This window comes from Castor canadensis, chromosome 16 (genome assembly GCF_047511655.1).
Source record: "Castor canadensis chromosome 16, mCasCan1.hap1v2, whole genome shotgun sequence".
Taxonomy (NCBI): domain Eukaryota; kingdom Metazoa; phylum Chordata; class Mammalia; order Rodentia; family Castoridae; genus Castor; species Castor canadensis.
In genome coordinates, this window is record NC_133401.1 from 23,123,557 (window position 1) to 23,137,620 (window position 14,064).

Sequence of the window (14,064 nt, forward strand, 5' to 3'; positions counted from 1 at the left end):
GAACCCCAGACATGAAGGAGAAAGTAACTGTCACACTCTTATAAATGACACCACAGAGTTGCTCCCAGGTCTCTGCTTGCAAAGTCTGAGGAAATCTCAGCACAGCAGGAAACTCACTCTCAGTAGTTCATAACCCAGTTCCTTGCAGACGCTGAGTGTCTGAGAATTAACTTTGGGGCCCATAGGGGACGCGCGTCTGGCTGAGGCTGTGGCTCCTCACTGGATCCAGAGCTCTGAGTACTGGGTGCAGGCGTCCTCATGGGGGTTCTTCCCATGAGAGCTGAGAGAGGCGTAGTGCAGCTCCTGCTCCGTCCCCAAGGCCAGGGCTGTCCCTGGAGAGTGTGAGGGCTCAGTGGGGCTGAGTGACTTGAGCTCCTGCTGGGGACGCTGTGTAGAGCGAAATGGGGTCACAGCAGGAAGTGGGGAAGGAGACAGTGAAGGTAGAGGGGGTGATGAGGTGAATTTCATTCTGAGGGACATTTATCCCCTGTTTTGTTCTCCATCTGTGTTTCCTAGGACACCACTCATTCAGTTCTCCACCACCTACAGCCCTTACTGCCCTGTGTCAAGCTGTGCTCAGAAGCACAGACAGTGTGCTTTTGGGGCACACTGCAGAGGAAGAAGGGCTGGAGGACCGGGTGCAGTGGACCAGGTCTCTGGTTGGATTATGGGAAGAAGAGTGTCACCAGCAAGATGTGGACCCAGCAACAGAAGAGGGTTCAGGGATGTGCTGACTGTGTGTGTGAGGTCCTGACGTCCAGATCTGGAGAGAGCAGCCTCTCATAGGAGGAGACAGTTCCTAGGGACTGCAAGAGAGTTGCCCACAAGTGACTGAGGCAGGGATGGGTAGCACTGTACCAGGAGGCTCCATAAGAATATTTTCCACAAGGGCCCTTCTCGCTCCACTTCCTGGGCATCTGGGGCCAGGATCTGGGATCAGACCTGGTCTTGTCCAGTGACCACAGCTTGGTTTCTCAACACCATTACCTCCCCATCCCTACCATAAATCCTCACACCCTTCAGGTGCCTCCAACTCCATACCCTACTTCCCATCCCTGCCCTCCCTGACCCAGAGCTGATGCTCACATAAAGAAGATGAGGCAAACACAGACAGCAAGCAGGGCGGTGACTCCAGCTCCTCCAATGGCTCCCTGCACCACTCCTGCTGGCATCCTGGTTCCTTGATTCCCTGCGGATAAAGGAGATGGGGGGAGATGAACTCCAATCTTGATAACATGCCTGTGTTCTCTTCTGTCAAGTATCTAGGGACCTTCACCTCTGAGATGGGCTTCAGCCCTTAACTCCTCCCACCCAAGATAGCACTTCAGCCTTGTCCAGAACCTCAGGATCATGGAGACAACTCATCTACCCCTGTCATCTACCCCTACAACCTGTCCAGGAAACTCCATCTATTCTAGGATCCAGGTTATTCTCTCCCCAGGGTCTCTCAGCAGACCCCTGACCTGGTCACAGAAGAACTGTGAACTCTGGGTCCCAGGGCAAGCCAATAGGGACAGTGATAATGACAAAGAGCCCTGTTGGACACTGACAGATGTGTCTCTCCCTTCTGAGTCTCTTCTCCTGGTGTCCACTGGCCTTGTCACTCAGTGTAAGGTTGATCACTTGTGCCTGCAATAAGGACTGGAATAAGGTGGTAGGGATGTGACCATCCAACCTCCACAGCAGATCCAGACAACCCTCCCAGTTCTGCATGACCGAGCCCTGAGGGATACAATCACCAGGGTCAGGGTTGCTTGTCCATGTGGCAGAGAGGACCATTCTCGACTGAGAGCTCACTGTCCAGTGAGGAGACAGATGTCAATTATAGTGGGACAGAGCAGTGTGGGGACTACTGGTTTGGGATAGAGGTCAGAGCTAAGAGCTGAGGGAATTAACAGTAAAATATATATAAAAAGTCCCAAGAAGATTTTTAGGGCAGTGCCCCTACTCAGTGTGCAATATTGTGGAAGTGCAGGTCACACATTTTTTGTGAAATCTCTGTAGTATACAACACAGGATGAACCTGATGGGACCTGGAACTCCAGGTGACGGTGATGTGTATGAAGGGGCGTGGATTGTAATCATGGCCAGCTTTGGTACAAGGCATGGACAGCACGGGGCTGTTCAGGTATGGGGGCCACAGGCACAGGGGATCCACTGTTTGCCACTCAGTTTTGCTGTGAACCTTAAACTGCCCTAATCACCAACAGTTGTTTTGAAATGTCTGCACTATGTTCTGTGACTGGAAGGAAAAACCAACCCCTTTAAGGAGGGCAGGGTGAAGCTGCTGAGCCCCAAAGATCCTCACCTGACATCTCTTTTAGCAGAGGGCATGGGGAGGAGGCTGTGGGCTGCTGGGAATAATGGTGGCCTCTCTACACTGGAATCTGAACACTCAGGTCTGACCAGACCTGCAGAGACCATTCCCAGGAACTGCAACAAGGAGGGAGGCTGCTCCCTGCCTGGCCAGCACCTCAGGACAGTGATGTGGGGTATTTGAGGCATTGTGGTACAGCAGGAGAGGGCGTTTTTTCTCTTCCCTTGCATGAAGGTGAGATAGGGCAGCTCTCCCCCCACCAGCCCTGGAACCAAAATACTAGGAGAGACAGGACCTTGTCCTTCCAGGTACCCTACTAAGACAGGCCTCCAGGACACAGCAACCACACATCTCAAGGGCTGGCCTTCCTGTATCCTCACACCCTCAGGAAATGAGGACACTCACTCGAAAGGTTGAGCTGAACAGTTCTCTCCACAGTCACCCCAGCTCCAGGGAAGGTCACCTGGCAGGTGAGGTTGATGCCATGGTCCTGGGGCTGAGGAGTGAGGGTGAACACTGAGGAGAGGGTGGTCCTGGGGCCCAGGGAGGTGAGGGCAGCTGATATCCAGGAGAAGATGGGGGGGCATTCCCTGTTCGCAAGCCCAAGTCACAGAGCAGGTGGCATTGCTAACTTGGCCAGGCTCCAGGGTCTCCAAGATGAAGATATGGGGGGTGTGATTCAGGGCTAGCGAGGAGAGGGGGACAAAGGATCAGGTGTGCACCCCTCAGAGAAGCCCAGGCTCTCATCTGGCTCCTCCCTGGAGCCCCTCATGCTCCTCCCCAGCTCCTTTCACCACAGTGTCCCATCCCATTCCTGTCTTGCAGGCTCAACCACCTTCTCCTTGGCCAATTTGGAGCCTGAAACTTACCTGTCACATGCAGAGAAACCTGGTTACTACAGCACCTCAATTTGTATGTCCGTGCTTCCAACCAGAAGAAGAATGAGCCACTGTCACCCCTCTGTGCATCTCTGATGTTCAGGGAACAGTCATCTTTGACGTCTCTGAGGAGGTGGAACCGGCCCTGGGCCTCCTGTACTTGTCTTTCTGGGTTGTTTGTGGCCACTAGAAGGTTGTGACGTGTGTCAGCCCTTGCCCGGAACCAGTAACCGTAGGAATGAGTAAACAAGTAAGAATCGTCATAGGAATAGAGGATTCTGCAGGGCAAGAGGACACATAGCCCCTCCTGCACTGTGAGGGACTTGTTCACTTGCACTGTGCATTTCCAACCCTTATCCTCACACAGTTTGGTAAAAGCAGTATCGGCTTCTGGTGACAAATCACCTGCCCACAGCAGAGCCAGCAGCAGGGGCAGCAGCATCTTGGCTGGAGGCAGAGGGTCCTGGGCTCCTGATGTAAGCAGAGAAGAGTGGGCACAGGCAGAGAAGCACCGTGGGACCCAAGGAAGCTGGGGAGGAGCCTGAGACCTGGGAGGTTCACAGAAGAGGAACCTCACGCCCACAGACAGTGGGAGTTGTCCTCTCTGTAGAGTGGATGGAAACTCCAAGACCAAAGAGTGAAGAGAACACAGACACTGCCAGGGAGGAGCAAGTAAGATGCAGAGACTGCGTCCTGGCCCCATCTCAGGGGCTCCCTGCAGCATCCCAGCCAGAACCTGGACACTGGTGAGAGTCTGAGGACTTCCCATTCTGAGGGGATTTTTTTTGGGGGGTGCTGGTGATAGAACCACAAAAAGACCTTAATCAAGTTAGGCAACCACTTGTTAACTGAGCCACATCCCCAGCACTAGTTTGACTGAGACAGGGTTTGGTCATGGGTCCAGGTTTCTCTGGAACTCAGGATCCTCCTACCTCAGCCTCCCAAGTGTTGGGATTACAGGCATGATTCACCAACCCTGAATTCTGAGAACCTTTTATGTGCACCGTAGTTTACATAAGAAGAGTGTCATCTCCAACCTGGTTCCAGAGTGTTGCAGTGTCAACTTTACCCTGTGGGAGGTCAGTCCTACAGAATATAGGATACAACAGAATGCATGTGTCTGAGTGGAAGCCAGCATTCACTCACTCATTCATTCATCCATTCATTCAGCAAGCACACAGTGAGCTCTGTGCATTGATGGGGCTGGAGTAAGAAGAGACACCTCTGTCCTGGTTCCCACCCTGAGCTGTTCCATGCAGGAGTCTTAAATCCTCTTACCATATACACATGTGGTGAGATTCAAAGCTGCAGGCTCTGGTAGAATATTTGTACAACATGAGAATGGAAACTGGGTACTGGTGGCTCACACCTGAAATCCTAGCTGCTTGGGAAGGAGAGACCAGGAGGATCGTGATTTGAGACCCACCCCAGGGTAGGGTAATTAGGGAAGCCCTATCTCAAAGATACCCAACACAAAAAAGGGCTGGCAGAGTGGTCAAGAAGCATGAGGCCCTGAGTTCAAACCCCAGTGTTGTCAAAAAGGAGGGTAGAATTTTTCTCTGGCATGTTGTGCACGGAATCCTGAAGGGTCAGGGACATCTCCAGAAGAACCAGGCAGAGTCCTCCTGTGTTACAAAAGGGGAACTTGTGTTCTTAACGACTTCAGAAAAAGCCACTGTCCCATTAATTCTGTCATTGGTGTGGAGTGGACAGAAGGAATTCTTTTGTCCTCTCCACACAGATTAGGAGACTTCTTGTCACACAGCAGATCCACATCTCACAGCAAAACGTGTCTCAAAAGCTATCATGCTTTCGCACAGCTTGAGTGCACCTACAGGTAAAATTATAGTTCTCATCGGCTCACGTGATTTTCCACAGCCTCATTAGCATTTGGCGTGGATTTTTGAAGACTGACTTCTATTTTTCAGCATTCTCATTGGTAGATACTGGTGTCTCATCGGATTTTAATCTGTCATTTCATATCAGCAAATGAGTTAGAAATGTTTCCGTGTGATTATTACTCAGAGTTTTCTTCTCTGTGGATTAGATAGTCAAATGTTGGGCTTCACTTTGCTGAGGTCTTGGTAAACTGTACACACGATTTACCTTTTTAACCATTGCTCCTGTGCAGGTGAGTGACAGGAGGTACATTCACACTGCTCTGCAGCCATTACCACTATTTTTTTTCTTTCTTGGCATTACTGGGCCTTCAACTCAGTTAGGCAGGCGCTCTACCCCTTGAGCCACACCCCCAGCCCTTCAACTTCTTTCATCTCCATTGAGTGGAACTCTGCACCCATTACAAACTGTCTTCGTATTTTCCTCTGCCCCTGAACTCACTCTTTCTATTGTCCTTTTCTGTGAGTTTGCCACTCCAGCTTCCTCATGTAAATGAAGTGTGCACATCTGTCCTGGTGTGACTGGCTTGTTTCACTTACAGTAACGTCTTCAGGTCACCGGGAGCATAGCATGTGCTGAGCGACGTTCCCCTTGTGTGTAACAGATGCCCATGGTGTCTGTTGATGGACACTCGGGTTGCATCCGTGTTATCTCTTGTGAATGCAGTTGCTATGACTATGCAGGCATAAAAGGCTCCTGGCTCAAGAACCTGTTTTCAGGGCTTGGGACATGACTCAAGTCAGTCCTTTGGGGTATATGCTTAAAGTGGAGTTGCTGGATCATATGCTTGTCCTATTTTTGTTTCTTTCAGGAGCCACCATTTTACATTTTCAGCAGCAATGGGCAAGAGTCCTCTACATTGTCTTCCATTTCCCATTTTCAAAGACAGTAACCCTTATATGGGTGTGAAGTGGTACCTTGTTATGGGTTTTAAGATTATCACTAGTGCATATCAGCCACACCAAATAATGGGGTTACTGTGCCATTTTCAAATGTGCATATAATGTAACTTGATCATCTTCGCCTCTTCTATTGCCTTCTCTTAAACCCCACCCTCTCCTCCTGACCCCTCTAATAGTCCCCTTTCTACGTTCATGTCCTTCTGCCCCCTAGTTTCCTTTCATGAGAGAAAACACACTGTTGTGAGACTGGCTTATTTCCTCATACAACTAAATCATTGTTTTATTGCATACATTTCAGACGCACAACAGGATGTGTTGACATCATGGGTCTGGTTTGCATTTCTGTAATGATGAGTGACATTGAGTATCAGCTTCTGTGCTTATTAACCTTTATATCTTTGTCGAAATATAAATATATGACCTTGACCTGTTTTTAAATGCACACATACAAATGCACACACAATCACCCACTTAATAATGAATATTGTGCACCTTAGAAGAAAAGGAACTTTTGCCATTTGCTACAGCTTAGGCAATTTTGGAAAATATCATGCTTTGTGAATTAAGGCAGGAAAAGACGGATGATATCACAGTATGACATTTTATATGAAATCTGAAAATTTAAAACTCCTAAGAGGAATAGTAGAAGGGAGATAGCTGGGGTAAGGACTGACAAGGAGTGAAAGGTTGGTCAGTGTCCAAACTTATATTTAGACAGAAGAGGAAGTTCTGGAGATGTAATTCCCAGTGTGGTGACCATAACTCATGGTAATATATTGTATATTTCAACATTGCCAACACAGCAAATTTCAAATGTTTTCATCACAAAGCAACAGAAAACAAATGTTACTGCATACTGAGAAATCTTTTGATGGGCGTAAGGTGTGTTAGGTAGAAGTTCAGAGGTGTTGATAAGTGTGTGAGGTAATTCATGTGCGAGTTAGCCTGTCTTAGTGTTCTGTAGTGTAAACATATGGCAGAACTTTAGGCTGTGTACAGTAGCATACAGGTTCTCTTCATCAATAAAATAATGGCGAGATAATAGTTATAAAGTACATAGGTGACTATCCACAATAAGCTGGAAATATTTATTGAAAATATCCAAATGCAATCCAAATAAATATTAGAATTGATGAACAAAGCAAAGCTGCTATTTAAAAGGTCAGAAATGACATGTGTCCTTCCTCCCCTCCATCTGTAATTGTCTCTTTCTTTTGTCCCCTGTGGTCATCCTGTTACACCTGTATGTATTGTCATACTGCAACTGGACCCTCTGCCCTCACACACACACCTGTGTCCAGCTGTGCCTGATGTCCCCATGTGGATGGAAAGACTCTTCTCAGAATTAATGCCTTTCCTTCAAACCTCGTCCAAGTAGCAGGACTCGACTCCATCCTCCCTGTGGCTAAGGGAAGCATCTGGGGTCATCCTTGCCCTTTCCTTTCCCTCACTGAGCTCATTCATCAGATACCGGTGTTTCTGACCTTCACAGGTGTCAAACACATGTCCTCGTCCTGGACCACCTCCCTGGTCCACACCACTATCACCTCTTCCACAAGGACCCAGTGCCCCTTTCTTTGCTCTATTTGGACCAGGAGTGTCCCACAAAGGCCCAGATATTGAAGGCTCATTTTGCAGACCGTGGACCTGTTGTAAGATAGAGGAACTTTTATGAGGTGGGACTAGTGGAAGGAAATTAAGTCATTGAGGACGTGTCCTTAATGGGAATATTGAGACCCTGACAACCATCCTCTTCTCCTTGTCTTCTGCCACAAGATCAGCAGACTTCCTCCATCATGCACTCCCACCATGATGTACTGTGCCACTTCAGGCCCAATGTGACAGAGCCAAATGGCCATGGACTGAAACCTCTGGATCCATGAGCCCAAATTACCTTTCCCATCATGTAAGTTGTTCACCTCAGTTACTCTGTCACATGATGGAAGCTGACTAACACACTATTTTCTTTGTTGTTTCAGAAACCACTCCAGTCCAGCGCAGGCTGCGGTGATGGCTCTGTCTCTGTCCACGGCAAAGTGGCCAGACTGTTCAGACTAGGTGATAGTGATCAGTGATGGTGTCGAGAAGCACATTCCTGAGACCAGTGTTGGGTAGATGTAGAAGCAGGAGATGAGGTGGGTTCAATGTCCAGGGAAAGATGAGGACCAGGATTCACCAGGATGGAGAGTGAGATGAGGATGGGCCAGGGTTATGAGTGAAGGTGGACCTGTGAGTGATTTATGGCACTGGGGAATGGAGAAAGGTCACAGTAGAGAAGCACACGTGGTTCTGGTTACAGATGGGGCCACTGAGCCATGAGCACCATGGGATCCCAGCAGGGAGTGTGGGCTGAGAAAGGTCATGGTGATGGGGCCAAGATGGCGATGTGTCCAAGGGACTGTGGGATGTGATGACCTCTTGTACCTCACCTTAGTGACTAACCGTGATGGTGTTTGTATTCTACACATCTGTTGCTGGCCTCACTGCCTTCTTCCCAAGGACCTCATTCTGAGTGAAGAGACCAGGAGTGTTGGCCTCAGGGTCAGTTGAAGTGCTTGCCTTCGCTTTGCCTTACAAAGGGGCTGGTGGGGTGATTGAAAGAAAGAGAGGAGGCCCAGCCCCCAGGACCTTTTTGATGAGAAACATATCCTTCCACTTTGGCCAGAACTGGGGACAGATAATTGGGTCATTTGGAGTTTTCACCACCAACAACCTTCTTCCTGATCCCATCAAAGACTGGGACTCTGGGATTCAACACTGGCCCCCACCCTCCTCATGGCTCCTGGGCACATCTGCAGAAGGTGAGGCAGAAGCTGAGAAGCAGGATCTTGACACCTGCCTCCCTGATGGCCACCAGAACCACTTCTGCCAGAGGTCCTGATTTCCCTGCAGAGAAGTGGATGAAGCTGGATTCACCTGCTGAACCACAGCCCAGTATTTCCTCTCACAGTAGGACTTGGATATGTTCCTGTGGACCTTCCTCATCCCTGGATGTGGGACACATAAGCCCAGCCTCTCACCCTCCAAGCCCAAAGTGTCCTGCAGTTGGACAGAGAAGACATAACTACCTTTTTAAAAATAAAAATTAAATAATTTCTTCATCAATAACACTATGAAGAAAGTGGAATGTCAACCCACCTAACTGGAGAAAAACTGTTATAAATCACAGATGTGAAGAGGGTCTGCTATCAGGCTCACCTAAAGAACCTTACAGCTCAAATTACAAAGAACCCAAACAACTCAATTAAAATCTGGTCACAGGAGTTGGGAAAAACTTCTTATGGAAAATATACAAATGACCAGTACATACAGAAGGGTAGTCTCACCATCCTTCATGCAAATCAGAACAGCAATGCGGTTCCACTCATCCAGCGGCAGGCTGTGTGCTCATAGAGGAGAAAGGTAATGTTGTCAGGAACATGGAGAGTTTGGAACTCTGTGCACTGCTGGTGGGAACTCAAGGTGAGGTTGACACCATGGAAAGTACTAAGAATTTCCTCAAAAAAGGAAAGCTCACAGTGACAATAGCCTTGGCAATTCCACTTCTAGGTGTGTGCCCAGGAGACACGAAAACTTATCCCCAAATGAAATCCTGTGCACCTATGTTCCTAGAATGGAGCTCATAACAGCACAAAGTGAAGACAACCTAGCATCCATCACCTGATGAGTGGATGAGCAAAATGTGGTCTGTCCATGCACTGGGTTTTTGTCTTTTAAGTTTAAAAAGAATGAAGCACTTAAATGTGCCATAAAATCTGTGGGGTGAAAGCAGCCAGACACAAAGGCCACATATGATTCCAACTATACGCAGTGTCCCAAACAGGCAAATACACAGGGACAAAAAGGGTCAGTGTTTGTAGAGGAAGTAGACATGAGGCTGTGTTTTGCATATTTCTGCTGGAGAATGGAGTCAGAGCCATGACTGCCCATTGGCAGGAGGTGCCCACAGATTCCTGGTCCATCTGGGCAGTGGGTACCACAGTCATGGAGAATGAGGACCATCCACCTACTGACATCACTGACCTTCCAGATCCTCAGGTGGACAAACCAAGGCTCAGCACAGCCTGTGAGGACACTGTCACTTCTGAGAAGGGCACTGAGCTTCTGAGGACAGAATGCTCTTCTCAGTCCATTGTATCTGAGATCCAGACTTGAGTTCCCCATTCACCAGGCAGCAGCAGGACAGTGGGGCCTGGCACACCCTACATATTCCAGGCCACAGAACTTAGCCCACTAGACAGAAAGCTGTTGACACAGGACCAGGGTGAGCTGGAGGTGACTCTGAGTGAGGCATTGCTGCTGGTCCCCTACCCACATCACCTCCTGAAACCTCCAGCTGGGGAAGCAGCTGGCTAGTTGCAGGAAGAGCAGCTGTAGCACAGACCATCAGCCTTCCCCAAGAAGCAGAGGGGCCCAGCATGTGTAGCAGTGCTGTGTAGAGAGGTAGAGGGATGAGAGGGGCTCTCCCTAATCTGGTGTTCTGCCCTAAGGTATCCTTCAACTTACCCCTCACAATGAGGCTCACAGAGGCTCTCTAAGTACCCAGCCATTGCTAAGCATAGAAGACGTATTTTCCATGGTTCTCCAACTCCACCAACGTACACCAGAACTCTGTGGTTGGAGGGCGGTGAGAGCCTCAGTTCAGGTTCCCCTGGGTCCAACTCAGCAAGACAGGTGGGTTGCAGTCTCTGACACATATCAGGCATAGGAACACAGATCATGCACAGGGACTCTCCATCTTGGATGTGCAGAGATAAGCCATTGCCCATGGCTTCAGATCCTGGGGAGGCAGACAGGAGGCTAAGCCCAGGCCCCATGGGCTCTCTGTCTTCTTTCTCCTTATCACATGGGACTAAATTTTCTCTTCCATGTCCTGATGGACTCATACTGTGAGGACACTGTACAAGAGGACAGGCAAGGAATAGCACACAGCCCCCCAATAGCTGGCATGTGGCCATCTGAATTGCTTGGCCCCCTTTCCTTTTGTCCTGACTGGTTGTGCCACACATCCCTGGCTTGCCATTAATCTATTTAGTCTTTTGGCTATAGTTCACTAAGATTTGTCTAATTTAGCAGTGTCTGAGGAGTTCATAGGCTTAGAGACAGGATACCCCAAAGCAGGTCCTCACCAGCAATGATGACCTGTGTGGTGGTGGACATGGGATGGTAAAGGTGGCCCTGAGAACTTATCAGGTCTATCAGAAGTAGGAGGGTTTACTGGAGGAGGAAGGCTGAATGGAAGGAGGAAGAACAGGAGAGAGGTGGCCAGGGAAAATCCCACCATAAACTTCCAGCTCTAGTGCCCCACTGAACGCAAAGGAAGGAAACACACCCTGTGATTTTGCCTAGCAAATTACCCTAGGCTAGGCCAAAAGGCCTCCGTTAAACTGGAAATGAACCCTTTCTGCTAATAATCAGCTGTTTCCATAATATGAAAAGAACTTGAAGACATTTAGGAATATTCACAAAGTAAGACGTGTTTCTTAAACACAATGAAAGATTCTGAACCTATCTACAGAATGACAATGGGAATTAAAACTACAGTGAGTTCCCTTATGACGTCAGCAGGGAAAGGCATGTTTGTTTCTCATGGAAAGAGGCCCAGTGTTCCTGGAGTACAAATAAGATAAATCCATGCAGTGCAATGTGGCCATGTCTGCAGGAGTTACAGCTCCACCTGTGATCCAGAACTCTCTTCTCTAGAAAATCACCTTAGAGAACCTGTGCACAAATGTGGGGAATGTTCACATAAGTTACTTACTGAAGTATTTTTGTGAGCAAAAGACAAGAAACACTAGTAATCCACCATGGAGAACCAGATGAACTCTTTCTAATACCACGTCCTTATAACTGGAAAACCATGAGCCAGTAATTTGCATGATGGTTTCCTGACAACAAATCAGAAAGCTGTCCAAGAGACAGTAAGGTTTGAAATAAATGTGACTGTAATTCAAGCTCCACTGTCACTTTCTTATTGTAACTAAGGGACAACAGTGAAATAAGTTTTTTGACAATGAGGGAAACCAGACAATGACTTTATGGACAATCGTTAGACTGTGCTTACAGCTTTTCTGTAAATCTAAAATTACTCCAAAATGAAAATTTCATTTAAAAACCATAAAAGGGTTAGGTAGGTAGCTCAGGGGTAGTGTACTTGCCTAGCATGTGCAAGAACCTGGGTTCAATCTCCAGCACTACAAAAATGAATACAAATAAAAATTGTAAAGACACAAGGCAGTGTGACTAGAACAGTGCAGGTGTTTAGAAGTGTGTGGACTGTTCCTCTGTGAAGGACAGCCAAGAAAGGAGAAAAGTAAGTTTTCAGGATGATTTGTTCTTATTGAATTTTTCTGTGAGCTGAATTTTATTCCTCCAGGATCCAAATGCTGAACCCTTGACCCACATATGAGAGTTATTTGGAGATTTACAGCTTTGAGAGGAAGTTAGGGTTGTAGGCGCTCACGAGGGCAGGGACATAAGATGGGGTTAGTGAGATTACAGGGGAGACAGAGAGTCTTCCACCATGGGAGGACAGCAAGGGCAGAAGCAGGCCATCTATGGCTAGGAAGAGCACCTGGTGTTTAGAAAGTGAGAAGTAAGCATCGGGTGTAAGTCACCTGGTCTGTAGTTTTCCTTCTGGAAGCTCAAGCAGACTAAGACAACTTTCATGTTCATTATTTAACAAAATGACATTCCACACTGAAAGGAAAGTAAGGGAGGCAAGGCTCTCTGCATGACACAGGGTTAGTGTTAGGCAGGGAGGTAGCCTGATGATTGAGAATGATAGCTTGGATATTGATAAAATCACATCTTGCACTCTGTCATTAAAGAAACAACTCATGACAAACAGCAGTGTGTTATTGACCCACAAATAACACTGCCCTTGCAACCTATGGAAAATGGCAGTTACAATCTCATCATCAACCCAAGAACTCCCCTGACACACGTGTAGGGGAGATACCCAGCTTACAGAGTCTGTGATGACGCATAACCAAGTATTCCAGAAATGACCACCACCATATCCACAGAGTTCTAAGACTCCAAGACAGCTGCTCCTTCTTGTCCCTGCCTGCCCTTCTACCTCAAGGGTTTATTTTGTTTGCTTCCACTTTGCTTTGCCTTAATTAAACTACTCCTGCTTGTCACCTCTGAGTCCCTCCCCGAATTCTTTCTCTGATGAGACCAAGAAACTTCTGGTCCCTGGACCTAGTGTCCCAAACCCAGTAACACAGCAAAGACCATGTGAGAACGTGGGGAGAAGACTACTATCCTCAGATCAAGGAAAAAGCCTGGGGAGGAATCCATCCTGCCAGCATCTTGATTTAACAACACCAGCCTCCAGAATTGTGAGAAAATAAACAAATGTGTTATATAAGTAAGTCTGTGACTCCAGCACTTTGTGGGGCAAGAGAGGAGGACAGCAAGTTCAAAGTTAGTCTGGTGTACATAGAAAGACCCTGCCACAAACACATAAAAGCAAAGAAATAACAATAAAATTACTGATTGGTTCAAGCTCCCTGGGGAACAAAGAGGGGTGGGACATGCATTTCAGCTCCTGATTGGCTCTGCTGGCTGTGCATCATCAGCAAGAGGCATGGTACTCCATCTGCCTAATGGATTGGCTGTGGAGTATTGTGCAACTGCTGGTTGTCTACAGAATAGTCCCATGAGACGCTGAATGTCTGAAGGGTGGATTGATACACACTGTGTGAGCCTCGCTGGGAGGACCATAGCACATCTCAGACAGACAATGACTGTGACTGGTCTGTTGGCATTCCTGGAATCTTTGTGTGTGGGACCTGTGTCAGGACAGCCAGACTGGCTTCTGGGAATGTGTGGCTTCAGGATCAGGCAGTTAGGTGGTCATCAGCGAGCACATCATTGGGCCTGGAATGAAGTAGCCACAGGCAAGTTAGCCCCTGGAGTCCCTTGGTCCTACTGACAAAAGGACAATTTTGATCACCAGTTGTGGACTGCAGACCTGTCCATTCACCAGGAGCCCATCTCTGTGGTCGTCAACTGACTGCCTGATCAGCCTGAAAGAGAAGCTAGTGGGTCACCAGTCTAC

The 14,064-nt window shown here is 48.0% G+C and overlaps 1 long non-coding RNA gene and 1 pseudogene across 1 annotated transcript; one reads left to right on the forward strand and one right to left on the reverse strand.

Annotated features, from left to right (window-relative positions):
* Positions 1-250: 250 nt before the first annotated feature.
* LOC109689960 (myeloid cell surface antigen CD33-like) lies at positions 251-3,883 on the reverse strand (annotated as a pseudogene).
* On the forward strand, positions 3,792-11,950 carry LOC141418085 (uncharacterized). Its single transcript, XR_012442718.1, has 2 exons — positions 3,792-3,941; positions 7,976-11,950. It is a non-coding gene; the product is annotated as an uncharacterized lncRNA (long non-coding RNA).
* The last annotated feature ends 2,114 nt before the right edge of the window (positions 11,951-14,064 follow it).